This window comes from Canis aureus, chromosome 3 (assembly GCF_053574225.1).
Source record: "Canis aureus isolate CA01 chromosome 3, VMU_Caureus_v.1.0, whole genome shotgun sequence".
NCBI lineage: Eukaryota > Metazoa > Chordata > Mammalia > Carnivora > Canidae > Canis > Canis aureus.
Window position 1 is genome coordinate 41931096 of NC_135613.1, and position 19016 is coordinate 41950111.

Genomic DNA, 19016 nt, shown 5'->3' on the forward strand with positions numbered 1-19016 from the left:
GAGTATGCTGGGGAATGCGACTGGCCTCAAATGAGTAGAGACCAGCAGTGCAGTCCTGCAGTGCACAGGATAGTCTACCCTACCAGCAAAGGGGCTGTTCCCAAGGTCAGCAGTGCTGAGGCTGAGGAACTCTGCTCCAGTTGATGAAATTGAAGATTAGAAAGAGTGAGATATTTGTTCAAGCTCACACTGCCAGTTAAATGATGTGGCCAGGATTCGTACTCAGATCTCTTGTTTCTAGGCCTAGTGTGCTTCCTACTCTAACACACTGCCCTCTTTTTGATACCAAACACAGCCTAAGTTTTTGAGGAAAGGAAATGTTTGAAATGTTGGTTGGAAAAAATATTTCTGGTAGCTGTATTGTGAGGAGAAATAGAACTCAAATGAGTCCCCTGTCTTCCTAGGAATATTTTCTCCTCTCCAAACTGCCTGGCTGTGGTAAATGCTGGGGTGCCCCTGTCTAGATCCTCCCTTTCTCCTAGCTGCTGAGCCCCCTTAGTAGCATTAAGGTGTAATTGCATTAAGCATTAAGCCAGTAATTGTCCTGAGCCCAGGAGAGCCACCGTGCCCAATGTCAAGTCCCCTAATGGCTCATGGGTGAATGGTCCAGTCCCCTTGCCTCAAGATGGGACAACTCTGAAGGACTATTCCAGCTGCAGAGCTCTCACAGCATTGGCTGAGGCCTCTTCACAGTTTAATGTATCCCTCTGCCAGTCCTCCTTCTCTCACTTCCTCAAAGGTCTTGTTTTCCAGTGAACTGCCTACACATAAACTCCATCTCAGAGTCCTTGTCCTAGGAAACGTGATCTAAGTCACTAGTTAAAAATGATCGTTGAAGGACTGTAAATAGCTCATGATATAACAGTAAGTGAAGAAAACCATAATGAGAACTAGATGAATGCTATGATATCAATTCTATATGAAAAAAAGATGGCATAGTGATTAAAAGCTTGAGTTCCAGAGAGAGATAAACCTGATTTCAAATACAAGCTCAAGGGCACCTGGGAGGCTCAGTGGTTGTGTGTCTGACTTTGGCTCAGGTCGTGATCCTGGGGTCCTGGGATCGAGTCCCACATTAGGCTCTCCATGGGGAGCCTATTTCTCCCTCTGCCTATGTCTCTGCTCCTCTCTCTGTATCTCTCATGAACAAATAGATAAAAAAGAAAAATGCAAGCCCAAGTACTAGCTGTGTAATCTTGAACAAATTATATAAATTCTTTGAGCCTGTTTTGTCATCTACAAAATGGAGACAATAATAAACTACCTATTGGATTGCTATGATAAGAGTTAATGACATGGTACATGTAAAATATTTAGTATGGTGTTAACTTTCAGAAAAAGACTGGAAGGAGATCTGATACAATGTTAATGCTCAATACTCATGAGTGTTGGGATCATAGGAGACCTTTCAATTTTCCATACTTCCTAAAATTCTACCATTAACAAATTATAAAGGACACTTATGATTGCAGCATCCTTGCCTCCATCCCAGCTGTGCCTGGTTTTCCTTTTGGGGATCCATCTGGTTCAGGGACGATGGCTCCATGTTCCCAACCACTACTACTATGACCAGGGTGAAGCTTTTAACAGAGACTGATCCAGTCAGCTTGTTGGGTCCTGGTGACCACATGGATTTTTTCAGGATGGGCACATGACCTACGCCATTCCAATCAGAGAGTATCTGGGCTTTTGCTTGGAATACTGAGACAAAAGAGGACGCTCTGTGACTTGCTGTGAATGAGGAAGCACTTGTCTTAGGAGCTTTGATAGCCATCTGTAACCACAAGATGAGCCTGCCTTAAGGTGAATACCTTGGAAGGGCAGAGCTGCGAAAAAAGCAATCTCATCCCTCATGACACATTGACTCTCTGGATCAAAACACAACCTATCTCTAGACTTTTCAATTACATGAGTAAATAAATTCTAACTATTCAAGCAAACTGAAGCTAGATTTTCCATTATTTAGAACATAAAGACTTTTGAAACCCTTGCATTATTTTCATAGTCAGAAGTTAACAGTTAAAAGCATATTTAAAAACACCACTTCTTCCACAGGACCCAGGTCAAGCCCCTCCTTCTCCAAAGTGGCCACAAATTGCACTAGTCCAGGCTGGCTTTCCTAAGCAGTGAATGGTGATTGTCCTCATTGCCTAGATCTTCATCTGACATTAAGTGAAGTCATGCCTTCTGTTGCTCTCTGTCCCAGGTGTATATATTTTGTCTCTCTAGTGAGCCAGAAAACAGCTCTTGAGAGTAGGGGTCATGTCTTACCATTCTTTCATAAATCTTACAATGCCATTTTAGAGATCTCACAGAGTCATTTTTCCTAGGTCTCACATTTATGAAAAGCTTTGATTTAGACTTTAATATTATCTCCAGTGTGTCAAATGTACTCAAATAAAACAAATGTTTAAAGAGGAAAACAAAAACAAAACATTATCTCCAAAAGATGTTAAATAGTTGTACCTAATATTTTAGACACATTAATTTGTCAGTAAACACATTAGCTTGCCAGAAAAAATGATTGAAATAATACAATTTCCATTATTCTGTTTAGATGTTTCATATATATATATATATATATATATATATAGAGAGAGAGAGAGAGAGAGAGAGAGAGAGAGAGATTTCCAGGGATTGAAGGTGTCCTCTGAGATGTCCTCGATACCTAGTAAAGTGCCAGGCACAGTATTTACCAAGTCAATTCATTTTCAATTTTCTTTTTTTTTTTTTTTCCATTTTCAAATTTCAAAGCTCAAAGGAGCCTCAACGTCATCTAATGCAATCCTTTCACATTCTAGTTGAGGAAACTGAGGCCAAACAGGCAAAGGGACTTTCAAGGCAGCACCACTGATTGGTGACAGAGCCAGGTCTTGAACTCAGGTCTCCTAGGTATCTAATAAAAACTCATTAAATTGAATAAAACCATACCAGTAGAATTACCTACAAAGTGCTGTGCAAATTCCCCATGTAAGGTGCTCCAAAAATGCTTCGATAAGAGTTTTAAAGCAGGCTCAAAGTTGTTAACTCATTTTTCAACTTGTCCTAGGCCCCATATGATATAGAGCACTAGGCTGATGTAGGAAGGGATTTTTCTCCACCAGTCAGTCAGGTGGCTTATTTCAGCCCCCGGAGTAGCTGTTAATCAGGTTTCAATAGACTTCAGCGTTTCACTCAGAACCTGTTGGCAATCCTAAAACTCTACCAATCCTGTCATCTCTGCAAAATGAGCTCTGGCTATGGCCCCATCTGTTTTCAGTTTTATTGAGGGATCCCTTCAGAACGATTCCTGCTGCAGCATTAATATGGACCTCAGCAGGGACCCCCTTTTTTTACCCCGAGCTGCTATCTCAGGGTACAAAATGATGTGCTCCTGCTCCCAGAGATTTAATAGCAACAAGGCAGGTTTGTAATGTGCCTGTTGTCCCGTGCCAGTCGAGTTCTTCCCAAGAGCAGAGGGGTAGCTATGTGAAGCTAGCAATACTCTTCTCTGGAATGTCAGATCATATCCATTTTTTGCTTTACAACCCTGCAGAGAATTCTCCTCCCCTGCTTCTTGGTTTTTCTCAAACCTGTTGAGCCACTCCTGTGACATCTGCATCCTTATATCCCAACCTCCTTGCCCAAGCAGATCTAACACAAATATCATCTAACACACTGAGCAATTACTATGTGCCTAACTGGGATCTAAGCAAAGTACCCCATTCAAACTTGTGACCAGCTATGGTAGGTATTTGCTATCAGTCCTTCTCAGTTCAGGAAACTAAGACTTCAGAGAGGTTAAGTAACTGGTGTGGAGTCACATTATTAAGAAATACTGGTGTTGGGATTTTTTAACACAAGTGGTTCAATTCTAGGGTTATGACCTTTTACAAATGTACTAGCCTACCTTGAAGTTTATGAACTTGATTCCTTTGGAATCTGCTCACCTCATAGCCACCCATATGCAAATGACTATCAACCCTACCTTGATAGTAGCCTATTAGGCACTGTAGTTGCAGTGCTTGGAAACTATAGTTTTCTTTTCTTTTTTTATTTTTATTTTTTAAAAGATTTATTTATTTATTTATTTATTTATTTATTTATTTATTTATGATAGACACAGAGAGAGAGAGAGAGAGAGCACATGAGCAGGGGGAGGGGCAGCCGATGAGGGAGAAGCAGATTCCCCGCTGAGTAGGGAGTCTGACATGGGGCTCTATCCCAGGATTGCAGGACTGTGACCTGAACCAAAGGCAAATGCTTAACCGACTAAGACACCCAGGCACACCAGAAAGTATAGCTTTCTATGAAAAGTACGTGAAACCTCAAAAGCTATTCTCCCCAAAATATTAATAGAACATTGCGAAAGAGCACTGCAAAAAATTGTGGTAATACTGGAACTGCTCAGCATCTTTATTATGTTGGAATGTATGCAGGTGATAAAATTGCTTAGGACTTAACACAGACACATACACGAGTACAAGTATAATGGGAAATCTGAAAAAGACAATGGATGGTATCACTGTCAATACCCTGGTTGTGATATTAAATTATAGTTTTATAAAATGTTATTGGGGGAATAGTGGGCAAAGTATGCAAGAGATCCCTCTATATTCTTTCTTAAAAGTGCATATGAGTTTACAATTTTAAAAAACAAGCGAAATAAGAATATTGCAAAATAAAAATTAATACATGCTTAAATAAATGTTTACTAAATGTAATAATATATGTCAATTGGCAATGTAATAAGTCAATGGTTGCATCATTTTATATATATGTTCAAATCAAAAAGAACATTATTTTTAACAATATTAATATTTTAAAAGTCCTTTCAAATTTTATGTGGTAGAAAAATTGTATGATTTTGGATGTGAGTACATTGTAATGTGTTTGGTATGATGTGGGTAGAGCCTTCAAAAGTAAGAATGTCTAAGGCCTATTAAGGTCTTGAAATGACCCTGTTTGTCACCCAGACCTCTTTTTCTACCTTCAATGAAGTATGATCTCTTGAAATGGACTCAATACTTACCATCTCTAAAACTAAGCTCCTTATCTCTACCAAATTACTATTTATTTCTATATTCTCTAAACGGCTAATGGTCCACAAATTGGCACAGTTTTCTGAAGGTAAATTTGGCAATATGTATCAAAAATCTCAAAATTCTACTACCCTACGAGGAAATGACAGTTCTCATTTTTGGAAGACTGGGGACCTCAGAGTGATGAGGTTGGGTGATTTTTATTATTTTCTTTATATTTTTCTGTATTTCCTACTTTCAATAATTGGGAGAAAAGGAAACTGAAAAAGGCAATTCTGATGTCATTAGCCATGAGAGGATTCCTTAATCTCAAATTCAGTGTCATTAATAGGACACATAAAAATCATGAAAAATGAAATAATACTAAAACAAAACAAAAAGTATAAACAAAAAAGAAAATTTCAAGTTGGTATTAAAAAGCTCAACTTCCTAGGAGTCAAAGGAATGCAGATGAAGATAATCATATTTTATCTAACAGATTGGTGAAGATCAAAGAAAATTACAATACCCAGGGTTGGTATGAATGTAGGAAGTCAGGTACTACTAATGGAAGTATAAATTTTTACAATCTGGGCAGCCCCCGTGGCGCAGCGGTTTAGCGCCGCCTGCAGCCCGGGGTGTGATCCTGGAGACCCGGGATCGAGTCCCACATTGGGCTTCCTGCATGGAGCCTGCTTCTCCCTCTGCCTGTGTCTCTGCCTCTCTCTTGCTCTCTCTGAATGAATAAATAAATATTTTTTTATAAATCCTTACAATCCTTTAGTAGTAATTTGGTGATATGTACCAAGAACTTAAACAATTCTCTTACCCTTGGATCCAATAATTCTCTTTCTAAGAATTTGCCTAAGAATCCAGGATGTGCACAAAAATATTTATGCAGAATGCTGTAAAAATGTATATAGGAATGTTGTAGAGTTCTTTATAATAGAAAAAAAGAAAATAATCTAAAATGTCCAACATCAGGAGAATAGTTAACTATTATACATTAATATTATGGAGTACTACATAGCACATTAAAAATTATAACAGAGGAATATTTGAAGACATAGATTTTATACTGCTTGATAAAAAGGGGGGAAATCAGATTACAAAACAAGAACAATAAAATCCTATTTACATAAAATCCTATTTACCCTCTCTACATATATATAAACACATACTCACACATGAATATAGGAAATAGAAATTTTGGTTGTACACCCAAATGGTAAAGATAATTTTTCTGAATGTGGAATTAAGGAAGATTGTTCTCTTTGATTTGGCTTATTTTTATTAAGTAGGCTCCATGCTGAGTGCAGAGCTCAACATGGGACTTGAGCTCACTCTCCTGAGATCTAGACCTGAGCTGAGATCAAGAGTCAGATGCTAGGCAGTCCAGGTGGCTCAGTGGTCAGATTCTCAACTGACTGAACCACCCAGGGGCTCCTGATTTGGCCTATATTCTTAAAACAGAAACCCCTCAAAAGAAAATAATAACTACTTTTGAAATGAAAATAAAACCCAAAGTCTTCTAAAAATAAAAGAAATAAAATGTATGTTTAAGGCCCTCTGAAGCCCTCTGAATAGACTAGATCTTACCTCTGGAGAACAGTTAAAGACATAAGGTCAAAAGAACCCTAGATGTGCAATATACGAAATGGAGTTAATGGTGCCATTTTTTATTCACCATGCATGGGTGTCTGAAGATTAGAAAAGAACGTGGATTTAAAGAAGACACTTCAAAACCATATCTGTATTATTATTACTGTTATTATACTTGGCAATGTGTATATTTTCTATGAAAAAAATGTGTCCCCAAGAAAATTTTTTTTTTGTTTAAGAAAACCATTTTTTTCCCTATAAACTTTGTTATACAATAGTGAGTTTGATAACCACATGGTCATCTCAATAAACGAGGAAAAAGCATTTGACAAAATCTAACACCTTTTCATGATAAAAATGCTCAACAAACAAGGAATATAAGGGAAGTTCCTTAACCTGATAAAGAGTGTGTACAAAAACCTTATTTATGCCTAAATAAATAAGACATCCCATGAATTGGAAAACTTAGTACTATTCATATAGCAATACACCTCAAACTGATCTAGAATTCAATACAATCCTTATCAAAATTTCAGGTGACTTTTTTTGCAGAGATGGACAAGCTGACTCTAAAATTCATATGGAAATGCAAGAGGCTCAGAGTAGCCAAAATAAGTTTCAAAAGAAGAACAAATTAAAAAGACTCACATTTCCTAATTTCAAAATTTGCTACAAACCTACAGTAATCACAACAGGGTGATACCGGCATAGGAATAGACATATGGATCAATGGTATAAAATTAAAAGTCCAGAAATAAAAAAATTAAAAAAAATTTTTTTAAAGTCCAGAAATAAATATATACATCTATGGTCAAATGATTCAACAAGAGTATCAAAACAGGGCAGCCCGGGTGGCTCAGTGGTTTAGTGTCTGCCTTCAGCCCAGGGCATGATCCTGGAGACCCGGGATCAAGTCCCACATCGGGCTCCCTACATGGAGCCGGCTTCTCCCTCTGACTGTGTTTCTGCCTCTCTCTCTCTCTCTCTCTGTGTCTCATGAATAAATAAATAAAATCTTAAAAAAAAAAAGAGTGTTAAAACAATTCAATGGAGAAAGAATAACCTTTTAAACAAATGATGTTGGGAAAAACAGATGTCCACATGAAAAAAGAATGAATTTGGACACTTATCTAACATGATACACAAAAATTAACTCAAAATGGAAGAGCAAAAATTCTAAAACTCTGAGAAGCAAACATAAGTGTAAGTCTTTGAAATCCTGACGTAGGCAAGAGTATGAAACCAAAAGCACCAAAAAAATAAAATAAAATAAATTGGACTTCATTAAAATTAAAAATTTTTATGTGTCAAAGGACAAGTCATAGAATGGGAAAAATATTTGCAAATCATATATCTGATAAGGGTCTAGCATTCAGAATACATAACAAACGTTTACAACATAACTATCAAAAGACAACCCAATTTTAAAAAGGGAAAAGATTTGAATAGACATTCCTTCAAAAAAGATATGCAAGTGGCCAATAAGTACATGAAAAGATACTTAACATCATTACTTATAAGGGAAATGCAAATCAAAACTACAATAAGTTATCACTTCACACCCATAATAATGGTTTTAATAAAAAAGACAATAACAAGTATCGGTGAAGATATATAGAAACTGGAATGCTCATACATTGCTAGTAGAATGTAAAAAGGTATATTCACTGTGGAAAACTGTGTGGTCGTTCTTCAAAAAGTTAAACACAGTGCTACCATATGGTGTAGCAATGCCACTCCTAGGTTTACACTCAAGAAAACTGAAAATAGGGGCACCTGGCCGATTCAGTCAATAGAGCATACAACTCTTGATCTTGGGGTTGTGAGTTTGAGCCCCATGTTGGGCAGAGAAATTAGTTTAAAAAAAAGAAAATTGAAAATATATGTTCACACAACAATTTGTACATGGATGACTGTAACAAGCATTCAGAATACTCAAGATGGAAACAATCCAAATGTCCATCCACTGATGAATGGATAAACAAAATGTGGTATAGCCATACAATGGAATATTATTCAGCTGTATGAAGGAATGAAGCACTGACTGATGCATGCTACAACATAGATTAACCTTGAAACATTGTTGTAAATTAAAGAAGCCAGACACAAAGCACGGTATAGTACATGATTCCAGATTTGACTATTCTGGACATTATATGTCCATATATAGAAACAAGGTTTCTTTTTTGTGCTGATGAAACTGTTCTGGATTTAGATAGTGATGAGGCTGCACAACCTTGTGAATATACTAAAAACCATTGAATTCTATGGTTTAAATGGTAGATTTTATGGTATGTAAATAATATCCTTAAAAAATAGAATGAGTCTGGGGCCATGTGCCAGTTTCAGCTGAACCAGACCCCCATTTTGGTGGGCAGTTGGCTTGGAAACTGTTGTTCCAATGAACTAGAGCCTAGAGCAATAGCCAGCTGTGCAGTTGCTAGGAAAGCCAGAGCAGTGTGTGTGTGTGTGTGTGTGTGTGTGTGTGTGAAGGGGTGGGCCTAGAACTGGCAACAAGGGAGGTCTGGTAACTTGCACAGCTCTGATTTCTTCTATACAGAGCAATAGATTTCCCTACATGCTCTAATCTTTCCCTCCTTGGTGTCACTTGATTTCTTAAAGATGAAGATCAGGACTTGGGTTGCTCTTCACCTACAGCATCAACCAGCCATTGCAGTCAACTTACACAATGCTTCCCATAATCACCTTTTCAATACTAATAGAAAGAGGTTTTAAATATTTTATTTTAGAATTTAGCCAATAAAGTTAAGTGTTTTTCACGAAAGTCAGCATTGGAGTGTTGTCATCCTCTCCTCCCTCAGAGTTTTGTCAATATTTTATCTTCATTAAATAGGCTAAAGATTTTCATATTTCCTAAGCTGAGCAAGCCTGAGGGGCACTGTCTCCCAATTCTCTTTAACTGTGAATCTTGCATGATTCTTTTTCTGTGAACTCTAGGCCTGGGGAAAGCAAGAGCTGGAGTAAGGTTTCACAGCCTTCCCTGTGTGGGTTAAGGATCACCTGTGATACTAATAATTGTTGTCTTTGGTAACTTCAACTTGAACAGTAACAAAAGGTATAAATCACCCCCAAGGCTCTTAATTACTCCCATTAACAGTTGCTTTGTTATCCTGGATGCAGAGCAGTTTCACTGCTCTGTGAGTACACACTGTGAGTACAGAGCTACAAGCCTGGCTTCAAGCCAGGAGTTAAAATAAGTTATGCTAAATGGATGGCTCAATTGTTCCCCTGGACTCTCTCTAGGTTTGGGGGATGTGGGCCTAAGTGAATGAACACTGTAGGAGTCCGGGGTCTGTGCATCTTCTAGGAGTTCCTTAGGGTGTTGTGCTGCCTCTTGCCATGGTTATTTTATTTTTCTAATCTTTCTTAGTTTTGCTTCTAGCGTCAGTGTTTTCTTCCTCCCTCCCTCTCCTTTATCCTACCCTGTGCCACTACAAATCTTTCTCCTTTTTTTCCATGCATTTGATAACTGGCAAAAAATAGAGGTGTAAAATTTAGGAGGAAAATTTAAAAAAGGAAAAAGAAAAAAGAAAGCCACTCATCTGGGGCATTTGAGCTGAAAGTCTGGAGATTTTAAGTCTCCTCTTCAAAAAAAGGCACTCAGGTTACCTATATAGTCAGATTCCTCAGTGAGGAATTCAAGAAGCTCCATGATGGGGCCCCAAGTCCCTTCAGGTTCACACCCAGCTGCCATTATGAACTCTGATCCTTTAGAGCACAGGCTCTGGATACTCCTAGATGGCGGTCTGACCCAGCATGTTAACGTCCTTGCCATGTGACCCTGGACAGATCATTACACTTGCTTTGTGACCTTGGATAGATCATTTACACTTGCTGAGCCTCAGATTTCCCACACGTACCTACCTCACAGATCAGGAGGTTAAATGAGATACCTGACAATGCTTAACACGGTCAGCACAAAGTAAGGTCTTAAAAATGGAAGCTTCCACCTGATAATGGTGAGAATCTGAGAAGTATGCCCTTTGCTTTCAGTTACTAATTAATTTTTAAGATTTTCAGGTCAAGTACCCCAACTGTCTTTACCTGCGCCCTGCACCATGGCTCTAGCATCCTCTGTCTTCTCCATCTAGGCTCTCAAAGCTTGCATTGAACCTTTAAGCTGGATCTGCCTTCATTCTGCCTTGAATTCTGTCTCCCCCACTGGGATTTAAACTTTTTGAGAACAAAGATTATGCGCTGCATGTTTATGGAGTAAATAAATAAGTAATAAGAAAATGAGGGCAGCCCCGGTGGCTCAGCGGTTTAGCGCCACCTTCAGCCCAGGGCGTGATCCTGAAGACCTGGAATCGAGTCCCACGTCAGGCTCCCTGCATGGAGCCTGCTTCTCCCTCTGCCTGTGTCTCTGCCTCTCTCCCTCTCTCTCTGTGTCTCTCCTGAATAAGTAAATAAAATCTTTAATCTTTAAAAAAATAAATTAATTAAAAAAAAGAAAATGAATGATTATGAAGAAATACATGTCAAGTGAACATAGACCTTTCATTCATGAGAGACACACAGAGAGAGAGAGAGGCAGAGACACAGGCAGAGGGAGAAGCAGGCTCCATGCAGGGAGCCCGATATGGGACTCGATCCCAGGTCTCCAGGATCACGCCCTGGGCTGAAGGTGGCGCTAAACCGCTGAGCCACCCGGGCTGCCCCTTGAACATAGACCTTTTAGAAATAATGAACCTTTTCCAGACATCTTGATATACCAAGTCTTGAAACTGCTACCTACTAAGAAATACCTCAGGAGCCTTAAAAAATTCATTTGGTAACAAAAAAGTATGCTCCTATTTTTTTTTCCTCCCTCAAAAATCTCCTTGTAATTTCCTTTCCATTGAATCAGCCAAAACCAGATTGCAGGACTACCTCTCTATCAGGAGCCAACCCCATCTTTCCTCGAGATCAAGGAATCTCCTTCTAACACATGATAAAGTCCAGGCTCTGTTAATGTAGTCAAAGAACTGAAAAGGAAGCAAATTTCAATCTCCTGTGTCTGTCTCTCTCTTTACACACACACACGTGCGCGCACGCGCACACACACACGCACACATATAAGAAGTGATCAGAGTCTCAACAGTGTTTATATCTGGGTATTAAGAATTTGGATGATGTTCATTTTCTCTCTTTTTTCTTTCTGTCATTTCCAAGGTGTCTACAATAAGTATTATTGCCATGATAATTAGAAAAAAGTTAAACAAGAAAGAGTTCTATGGGAGGAAAATAAAGCCTCCTTAGAAATACATGCTAAAGTCATAAGCTCAGATTGTCTAGGACAATTCTAACTGAATACTGGATTTCACTGACTTCAAAGTACACTCTTTTCATCTGTGTTATGACAGTCTAGGTGAGATGCTCCTTTATAGGCTAGATTCATCTAGGAAAACAAGTTCGAGATAGGAGCCATGGGACCATAGTCCCAGCGTGCACAAGTCATTTGCATCCTGGTAGCCAAATGCCTGTTGCGGTTCCAAGTGCACTGGGAACATTGAAATAAAGCTCTTCCAAAGTCAGGTATCAACGTACACGGTTAAAATAAACAGCCGGCATGATCCTATCTTCACTATCATCATTATTATTACCACCAATGTTTATGGAACTCTTACCACTTGCCAGAAACAGCATTAAATGTCTGCATTATCTTATTAACCTCACAACAATCCTGAGGTAGAAATTATTACTGTTTTCTTATTTAACCGAGAAGGAAGCAGAAACTTAGAAAGTTTATCATCACAGAAAACATTCACTTTACCATATTCTACTTTAAAGCAGCTCATGTGGGATGCCTGGGTGTCTCAGTGGTTGAGCATCTGCCTTTGGCTCGGATTGTGATCCCAGGTTCTGGGATCAAGTCCCACATCAGGCTCCCCACAGGAAGCCTACTTCTCCCTCTGTCTATGTCTCTGTCTCTCTGTACCTCTCATGAGTAAATAAATAAAATCTTTAAAAAATAGAGAAGTTCATGTGAGAAAGATATATAGAAAACTGGGTGAAGAATCTAGTCTTTGGAAAGAAAAAGACAGGTGGGGGAAGGCTGCCAATCTAAAGTAAGTAAAAACATGTATGTGCCTCTGCAGCCCAGAAACAAGACCCATTAAGTGTGATGGGGGACATAAAGACCACAGGATAATTTTTTTGCACTTGAAGGTCAATATTTCTAAAATGTGTAACCTGATCAGAACTCGGGACTGCATCTGTACACATGGAGTAGAGACTGGCTCCAAGCTGCATGGCAAAGATCTTGAGTTAGCATGCTATCCTAATTATTCAATAGTTCTTTTTCTAATAATTAAATTATTATTTTAAAAGGGATAGCTTATCTGAGATCTCTTGTGTCCCTTTAATAGGCTTTACTTTTGTTGTTGTATAGTTTTATTGCATTGCTTAGGCTAAAGTTAAGCTGTAGTTCAGTTTAAATGCTATATGTTACAGGCAAGTTGCTTACAATATATAGTCTCAAGAATTTTTGGAAACTTATCTTTAGATGTTATTTGTACAAAATAACAGCCTAGAGTTTGGTCCTCTGGGCGTAAAAGACAAATAAAGCTTCCTGTAGCTTGACAACTTATAAAAATTAACTCTGCCACAAAAGAGGTGGGTGGAAAAGGCTAAGAAGTCTATTCCTAGTTCTGGAATAGAAAAACCAGAGAAGGTTGTAACAATCTAGACAGTATAAGACTATGATCAGGAAAAATTCAACATTTCTAATTTAGAAGTGGCAAGTTACAGACTGAGAGAAAGTTTGCAAAAGACACTCTGATAAAGGATTGTTATCCAAAATATACAAAGAACTCTTATAACTCAACAATAAGAAAACAACCTGATTAAAAAATGAGCCAAAGACCTTAACAGACCACTCACCAAAGAAGATATACAGAAGGCAAATAAGTATATGAAAAGATGCTCTACTTCATAGGTCATCAGGGAAGTAAGAATTAAAACAAGAATGAGACACCACCACACACCTCTTAGAACAGCCCAAACCCAGAATGCTGGCAACACCAAATGCTGGCAAGGATGTGGGTTGACAGAGGCTTTCATTCATTGCTGGTGGAAATGCAAAATGATACAGTCACTTTGGAAAACAATTTGGTAGTTTCTTAAAAAAAAAAAAAATTAAGCATACTCTTACCATATGACCCAGAAATCATGCTCCTTAGTATTTAACCAAAGGAGTTGAAAACTTATGTCCATACAAAAACCTATATGCAGATGTTTATAACAGCCTTATTCATAATTAATAAAACTTGGAAGCAACCAAGATGTCTTTCATTTTTTTCAAGATGTCTTTCAATAGATAATTGATAAACTGTGGTACATCTAGACAATGGAATATTATTCATAACTAAGAAGAAATGAGTTATCAAGCCATGAAAAGACATGGAGAAATCTAAAGGCATATTAGTAAATGAAGGAAGCCAATGTGAAAAGGCTATACATTATGATTTCAACTATATGATATTCTAGAAAAGGCAAAAGTATGGAGACAGTACAAAGATCAGTGGTTGCCAGGGATTAGTAGAGAGAGAGAGATAAATAGGTTAGCAATGAGAATTTTTAGAGACTATTCTGTATGATAGATATACTACAATGGTAGCTAACTGCTATTATACATCTGTTAAAACTCAAAGAATGCATAACACAATAAGTGAATCCTCATGTAAATTATGGACTTGGGTGATAATGTGTTGGTGTAGTAGGTTCATTGATTGTGGCAGGAGAGGCTGTGCATACGTAGGGACAGTGGAAATATGGGAATATATGGGAATTTTGTGCTTTCCATTCAGTTTTGCTGTGAACCTAAAACTTGTTTAAAAAATAACATTGGGGCAGCCCAGGTGGCTCAGTGGTTTAGCACTGCCTTCGGCGCAGGGCATGATCCTGGAGACCCGGGATCGAGTCCCATGTCAGGCTCCCTGCATGGAGTCTGCTTCTCCCTCTGCCTCTCTCTCTCTCTCTCATGAATAAATAAATAAAGTCTTTTTAAAAAAATTTTAAAAAATAACGTTTATTTTTAAGAAAAGAAAACTGTGTGTGTGTAATCATTATCACCATCTGCTTTATTTACAAGATTAACAAGAGGCAAAATTGTGAAACTGTAGCAGGTTTATCCCTGGGATTTCCTGAGTTCTACTTTGAGTCCCTGTTCCCCATGCAAAAGTTCAGGAGCTTCTCTACCACATGCTAAGTACAGTGTTTTAAATTCATAGGACAGCAGGGAACCAGTCCTGCCCTCATAAAGTTTTCAATTCAAAGGGAGGCATTAAACAGATATGTATAATAACTACACAGAAAGCTGATTGAGTTGTGATAAGTGCACTGAACAACATTAACAAGATCAAACCAAGTCAATGGACTCAGGGACAACTTCCCCGAAGAAGAGATTTAATCTGCAACATTAAGGTTCCTTAGAAGCTAGGCAGAGTAAGGTATATTCTCAGGTTGTGGGGTACAGTTGGATGGAAAGAAGCTGGGCATAGGAAATACCACAAAGACAGGCTCTGAGAGAGGAGAGCCATGGGGCAAGAGGGAGAAACTGAAAGGCCCAGATGACTGCAGCACTTAGAGTATGATAGGTGGGTAGAGATATAGCTGGAGAGATGGCTGGGGGACAGATTGTATTCAAACTATCCTAATAGCAAGGGTCAGGCACTGAAGGATTTTAAGCAGAGGGTAATGGGGTCTTATCTATCATTTTATTTTTAGAACCTAACTCAGTGCTTAAAACATCATGGGTGGCCCAATAAACATTTGAGAAAGGAAAGATGGAAGGAAAAGAGAAAGAGATGGGCACACTCATCTACTCAATTATGTGTTATATAATAAGTAGAATTCCGGTTGTCTGGAATTGGCAATGCATTTGCTCACATAATTCATTTTCTGAGTGAAATTGTGGTTATAATCATCACTATCATCTGTTATTATTCAAAGAATCATTTTCTTCTTAAAAATCCACAATATGTTTTAAAATTTTTTATTATAATTTCAAATCAGAACATCCTCTTGTCAATATTCTGTGTCCAAGATCTGGGGGTCACTTTACTTTCCATGTTTGCCATACCTGAAAATTTATGTGTACTTCTTGATGAGAGATATAAAACTCAACAGCAACTTTACTACTAATGATGAGAGGTATTGGTTTTTATTTGAAACCACTGCTCTTTAATGACCTAAGTAACTTTAGCACTTTTCTTAGGCTAGACAAAGGAATATTGATTTTCCCTTCCTCTTTTTTTTTTTCCTGCTAGAGAAATCTTGCAAAAGGAGTAACTCAACAAACCTGGCTCTTTTGGCATTTTCTCCAATGGCTCAGCTGAGATTCCAAAGTATATAGAAATTCTAAGAATGAAGTGTTATCCTAGTTGGCAATGCTATCCCAAAGGTAATTTACTCCTGTTCAGAATCTAAGAGAAGCCCCTTCTACTGTTTTGTGTAATGTCCTCTTCAAACAGATAGAAAGTATAATCAAGTCTCATTTAAGTAAGGAGAAATTACTTCCTCAAAATATGAGATATGGGAGGGAAGTAGAGGAGGTAGCCATACTTACAAATTGAATAAAGCCAAGACAGTTGGAATGAAGATGTTCCTTAGGACCCTGGACAAATATGAAAAAGGAAAAAAGGAAGCAGGACAGCAAACTGAGGAGGCCTCAGACAGCTATCCCCCAAAGTGCCCAGGCTTTCTGGCAGCACTGAGCTGGGCTCCCTGAAGACTGTGGACAACATTTCCTCTTGTATTCCCAGAACTCAGGGGGGTGTCTACCCTAAGGTAGATGGTTTATAAATGTATGCTGAATGGAATGGATGGAAGAAACAATGAGTGGATAAATGACTAAATAAACAAAAACAATACAGCCAATATATTTAGGCTGCTACATTTTGGAAAGGGGACAAATAATCACCATGTTGACATTACTTGATCATGCTAGGCTGTATTCAACAGGGCTGGTTAGGATGTACCTGTGTGTATGGGGGCTGAGGAGGGTATATGGAGTGAAGGGAAGAGCATTCTGAAAATACTTTAGGTTATAGGTTACAAACTACTGCCCATGAGCCAGTCACCTGTTTTGGAAATGAAGTATTATTATTTTTTTTATTTTTTAAGCCTTTACTTCTTTTTTAAAAATTTACTGAGAGAGAGAGAGAGAGAGAATGCAAGTAGAGGGAGATGCAGAGGGAGGGGCTCTTCAAGCAGATTCCCCAATGAGCATAGAGCCCAATGTGGGGCTTGATCTCACGACTCTGAGATCATGACCTGAGCTGAAACCAAGAGTCTGATGCTCAACAGACTCAGCTACCGAGACACCCCTAAGATTTTATTTTTAAGTAACCTCTACCCCCAACACGGGGCTCAAACTTACACTCTTGGGATCAAGGGTTGCATGTTCTACCAACTGAGCCAGCCAGGAGCCCCAAATGAAATTGTATTAGACAACAGTGACACCCAGTCCTTTATGTGTTGTTTATGTCTACTTTCAGCTATAATGGTAGAGTTGAGTAATTGCAACAGAGGGCACATAATCAGAATCTTAAAATATTTGCTATCTGGACTTTTACCAAAAATGGCTGCCCATACCTGCTTTAGGTCAAACACAGAAGAGGATCAAATCCAAGGAGATCTAAGCAGGCAGGATTTGGTGTCACGGGATTCTCATGAGAGTTAGAGTATGAGACTAAATATTAGACACATAAAATTCTACAATTGGAAGGGACCTCAGATTTCACTGGATCAGTCTCCTCAACTTTAGAAGAAAAGATTTTGGTTCAGAGAGGAAAAACAACTTGCTAAATGTCCCGTAGTCAGTAGAAGCTCTAGGTTAGAAGAGACCAGGTGAACTACCAGGTGTGGACTGTAACCAGATGTTGCTTAGAGGTCCAGGGTGAGTTTATTTCCTGACTACAGCAGAAACACAATTCCTGGGATCACATCACATCTTGGGGCCCAGGGACACATGACTATTCATCTAAGAAAAAGGCAGATCGAGGTGAAGAAGGGAGAGGACTTCTTCCCCAAATTTCTTTTTAATTTTCTGGACTTATGGTTGATTTTATCATTAAATATGTGAGGGCCAATGCCACTCAACTCAAAATTAACATTACAAGAAACTTGGGGAGGCTAAGAAGCACCTGGAAGATGAGTGTGTGTGTGTTGCTTTTTTTTTTTTTTTTTTAACTTATCCAAGGAGCCTCATGGAGGAGCAGTTTTGACAGGTCTCATTAAGCACTCTGTCAATTGGTAATACCTACTCCTAAGGCTTTCCATAACATTCTGGGTAAATAATTAAGTAAAGACATTATCAACCAGGCTTGGAGCCACTCTAACACAGCCCATGTTGAAGAAAACAACAGTTTCTCAAACTCCAGAGAAACTCGAGGTCCTGAAAGGTTAACTAAATCCCAGACATGCTAAAGCAATGCTTCACTAGTCATGGTCTAGAAAAACATACCTCTGTGGTGTGATACTTGCCCACCAAGTATCACTAGCTAAACAAACTATGCCACAAACTTGCAGGCCAAGAAAGAGTTCACTAAAGAACTGGTCTGCTTTCCTGTGGAGCCTCTATCCTTAGGAAATGGTATCTGTGGAAGAGACAGAAGAGCTCACGTGGCCAGTCCCTTTTTCTATTAGGTAAGGAAACCAAGGCCCAGAGAAGCACTATTGCCACAGGTCACAAAACAAAACGGTTTCAGAATTCTGGCCTCTTTTCAGCATACCACCCATAAGAAAGCCTAGCAAATAATAAGCATTCCATAAACATTTGCAAAAATGAATGAATCAATTAATAAACTCAACAACTGCACTCTCTGAATGCCTTATATGCTCTGTACATAGTTTTAAGCTCTGGGAATAGTGTTGAACAAGATCACTACCATCATAGAGTTCACATTGGTGGGTGTGAGTGTGTGTGAGGAGGAAGAGGAGGAGGAGTAGTCTTCATTGTAATCATCATCATAGTAGTAGTAGGGCAATTGGAGTAATATATGATGCGGAGCAGATAAATAATTATAATAACTGATATTTAATGAACCTTTACTATATGCCAGCCAGATACTGTTCTAAGCATTTTGTCTTAGTCAATTTGGGTGGCCATAACAAAATACCATAGACTGGGTGGCTTAAACAACAGACTTTTATTTCTTGAAGTTTGAGGCTAAGAAGTCCAAGACCAAGGTACTAAATAATTCTGCTCCCCAGTGAGGGCCCTCTTCCTGGCTTGCAGCCTTCCCACTATGTCCTCACAATGTAGAAATGGAAGAAGCTCTGGTCTCTCTTCTCCCTCTTATAAGGACACTAATTCCTAATCCCATCATGGGAACTGCACTCTCATAGCCTCATTTAAACTTAATTATTTCCCAAAGGTCCACCTCCATCATATTGGGAGGTCAGTGCTTC

The 19016-nt window shown here is 38.6% G+C and overlaps 1 protein-coding gene across 13 annotated transcripts in view; it reads right to left on the reverse strand.

The window, feature by feature from the left end:
* The window catches only part of LOC144310722 (uncharacterized), a 196855-nt gene that overhangs the window by 55014 nt on the left and 122825 nt on the right, over positions 1–19016 (reverse strand). The gene's annotated exons all lie outside the window — the stretch shown is intronic.